This window comes from Branchiostoma floridae, chromosome 7 (genome assembly GCF_000003815.2).
Source record: "Branchiostoma floridae strain S238N-H82 chromosome 7, Bfl_VNyyK, whole genome shotgun sequence".
NCBI lineage: Eukaryota > Metazoa > Chordata > Leptocardii > Amphioxiformes > Branchiostomatidae > Branchiostoma > Branchiostoma floridae.
This window is the reverse complement of record NC_049985.1, coordinates 19031130-19035563: the sequence shown is the minus strand read 5'-3', so window position 1 is coordinate 19035563 and position 4434 is coordinate 19031130.

The following is a 4434-nucleotide window of genomic DNA, read 5'->3' as shown; positions in this document are numbered from 1 at the left end:
GATGACAGATATCATACCAAGTTTACTTGGTGCTAAGTGTTGAACAATCAGATTGTGAGTTTTCTGAAATGTTATGAAGGCATTAAGTCTTACGAAACTTTGATTCTGTCATAGAAGTAGACGCTGTGCCGATAGCTATTGCTTTTCATTGTCAATGATTTTGGTACAACCACCTCATTTTGAAACCGATGCCACTTCTATCATAGAAAACAGGCTGTTAGTCCACCATAGCAGTCAAATACATGTGACACCATTTACGCATAGAGGTGCTGTATATATATCATTTAGATCCATTTTTGCAAGTATATATCATATTAATCATAGGAAACGGAAAGTGAAGGTTAGGCCCCAGTCTATACAGTTGAAAGCCTAACACGAACGTAAAGACTGTTCATTCTAAATGGCAAAAGAAAAGCATATACTCTGGTGTCAGAGTTAACACTTGTATGGAGCACCACTTGAAACTCGTGTGAATGTAGTTTATATTGAAGAAAACTGCATTGCTCTCCTTTGTCACATGTATGACTTTCATCTGTACATCAATGACGTCAGTAGATTTGTAAGATCACGTTATAATGAGATGGTTGATGGTGAAGAACTTGTGACATGTAAAGAGCTTTAGATTCAAAACGACGTATCATTCATTGCCACATTATTCGTTATAGGGTTGAAGATTTAATGACCTGATTTGGAAAAACACACTGTAGTAACGGTAGCGATCATGACAGATGGCAGTACATTGCTGTCGAATTACATCTAATCTACTCCCATCGCCAGAAGATAAACAATGAAAATTATTGTTACCATCAAGTATTTTAACACTCAAGCAGCTACGAACACTGCTATATCTGCTGTCTGTCATTAATCCTGGCGATGTTACTTTAAGGAATCTGAAAATATTTGTTTTGTTTTTGTATTACTCTAATAAAGATTAAATGGTTGTGGTTTAATCCAAGTTTTTGTTCTTCTTTTTTTTTGTCAGCGTGAGGGGATGGTTTTATGTGTTAGCACGAGACAGTAAATTTAACCAGGCTCACGGTGTTAAAATTGTTTCGGGCTAAATTGATATTATGATATTATATCTGTCTGCATGAATCTGTCTTATCATCATATTTCATTCATTTGTTTACACTATTTTAAATGAATAAAATATGACAGCAAAAAAAAGCAAAAAAATTTCCCGGCTTATGTGAAAGGGTGAGTGTGTCTCTATGTGTGTGTGTGTGTGTGTGTGTGTGTGTGTGTGTGTGTGTGTTTAAGTTTGTATGTGTATAATAGTGAACATAGGAGTACATCAGGCGACATGGAAATCGCACCTTGTATTTTTTTTTTGTATATCATAGCATAGCTAAGTGGTTTGAACAATCAATTTTGAGAGATCGATGGAGCCTCCATGTAATTGACCAGGCAATTATGTAGTTCTAATAATAGGATACATGGGTATTCTATTAAAATACCTAAAATATTTTAATCAATTGCAATCAACACCATTGTCTTAAGTGAAAAGTTTTTCTGCGAATCATATATTTGAATGTTTACTAATGGAAAGCGGCGCCTGGCATTCCTTAATAGTACTGCAACTTCTCAACATAGAAGCTTCGTTCGTGTGACGTAGGCTGATCCAAATTTCGTACATTTCACCCATTTCTGGACATGTATGTTCGTGTGAATCAAAAGCCCAGCCTAGCAAATGTAGCTAGAACTGCAATTATCTAACATCATGAATGCCCGGGTCGCGTCATGGAATCATGTGTCCGGCAGCGACGCCATTAATGACACCGTGGTAATTATGCTTCCTAAAGTATGTCTGATAGTTTTCGACAAGCACAAAACTATCGTACATACTCTGTTATGCAGCTCATACGTTATAATTTCGCAGCACAAAACTATCATGCATACACTGTTATGCAGCTAATACGTTATAATTTCGCAGCACAAAACTATCGTACATACACTGTTATGCAGCTAATACGTTATAATTTCGCAGCACAAAACTATCGTACATACACTGTTATGCAGCTCATACGATATAACTTTGCAGCACAAAACTATCGTGCATACACTGCTACACTACGACGGTCGGGTGCGGCGCGAGTGCTCTATGTTCGCGCTTCATATGGATCAATAGGCTGGTCTTGCGGTGCGAGCTCTGAGATGTGTAAACATAGCGTACGTGCAGCGAAGATACAACACACGGTGCCGACATATTGCACTAATCAGCACCATCTGTTTTGCGATGGGGCAGCACATTACATCTATTAGTAACGTCATAACGATGTAACGACATCTGTCATTCTAGTTTCAAAACAATTTTAAACGTAAGAAATAATGTTTTGGGTTCCCCGACGGTGAGAAACCTGAACTCGGTTCCTTTACAGCTGATTTGGGGTGGGTACCGGTACAGTGTACCGATACAAAACCGTTTTTTTTGGCGACGCCTCAGGGGCGAGCCTAATGTTTATAGTGTGCGACCGTTTGACAGGAATTCTAGGAATTCCGCAGGGATGCGAGGAATTTTTCTACGGGTATTCCCTAGGGAATTTGTTTTTGTGTGTGACTTTTAGTCTGTCTTGGGTATGGCGTATAATACGATGACGTGACCGATGTTATAAACCAGGAATTCATGTGTTAGATACTCGTTTCACCATCAAGTATACAGCACATTACATTTTTTTAAAAAATTACCCGATATTATGTATCGTTAGGGGAGAAAAGTGGGTCAGTCATATTTTTGGCTTGACCATTCGGCGTAATGATGTCGTGTATGTATGAGGATTGTTTTGTTTCGTTTGAAGGTTTTTATTTCATATCTTTCTGTTATATCATTTTGTATGGTTGTGTGACTCTTGATTCTTCCCTTTTTTTCATATTGCTGTGATGTTCATTTGGTTCCCAAACCATCGCGGCAAAGGGGTGTACTTGTCAGTCGATTCTTCCTGTAACCTGGGGGTTGTCATGCCGGCGTTCACCTGTGGGGACAGATTGTGAGAGAGGATTGATATGAAGAATTTTTTGCAATAGTGATACTAACTTAGCAACTTTTGTATGTCTGGATCGGTAAAGTGTTGTTTTCTGTTAGTTACAGGCAGTCGGAAGTGATGTAAGGCATGAAAGTAATTCAGATATAATTTATAGCAAAAGTGATACATATTGAATTACAACGCTTATATTGTCATGTCAAGTCAAAGTCCTTCCCGCTCCATGGTGCATAGGGCGGCGCCCATGTTCTTGCAGTAACCCTGGGCCAAACAACTGCAATTACTACAGCAGGGGGCCAGGACACTGGTTGTGGTGTGTGTTCAAATTTCATACTCTTTCCCGAATGCTGAGTGCTAAGCTGAGAAATTAGCACGACCATTTAACACGTCGTACCATATTCGGCCGGGGATCGAACTTACGATGTACCGAATGCATGGCGAACACTTTTCCCACTCGTCTCATTGCACCGGCGATAACGCTTGTGTAGACAGACCACAATACTCGGGATGCTAACGTGTCGTTACTTTGACCGATGAGGTCTATTTCTCTTATAACCAAAGGGCACAAAAGTGCATTATCATTTACCTTTTGGTGTAGCCCGAGTTTTGAAACATTAAAGAAGTTACAGAAATAAAATGTACCGCCGTGAATAAGAAATAATGACACAACATATCCTTTCTCGGCTTGGCTTCGCACGAACGAAGGCACATCAAAATATCAATATACATGTCGGCCTAAAAGCCACAAGCGACGGCTATCGGGTCTAAAAAGCAGTGCACTGTTACGTCTGGTGGCGTAAACCAGTATACAGAATATTTCGTCCAACAAACAAGTAAAATGGCTGCATTTGCAAGAGATATCCAACTTCTACGTGTGGAAGGGAGGTAAAGGTGATTGGAAAAGCATCCTGTATACAACGGCTATATCATCACTAGCCTGTAATAAGACAGAATGAAATAAGTCACAGGTACGCTCACCGCTATTTAACTGCTCGGTGGACAAGCTACCCGCTAAGGCCACAGCATGTTAATTTTGTCGGTCACTTGAAGAAGAGGCTGACTCAGATAAGATAGATGCCGTATAGTTCATTCGGACCAGATGTTGATGTTACTAGGTAGCTAGCCTATTTTAGGAATAGAATATGTGACTAGACCATATGTGTAGCATCGACCAATAATTCCCACGTCGATCCAACTTACATTCTGAAAATTACGTAAAGATTTGTAAGATTAAACACAGATACGTCATGCATTTACTGATGGTTAATGAGGGATTTCCGAACCGCGATTTTTATAACGTATCAACAGAAGTGTATCGACGTAACGGACGCGTGCCATTTTCCCATTTGGAACGTCATAACCAGTAAACAGAAAGGCCAAAAACACGCATTTGAGCCTGTAACGGACTAGGAACAGTTAAGTGGAACATTGATGGTACGCCACTCGTGACATTCCA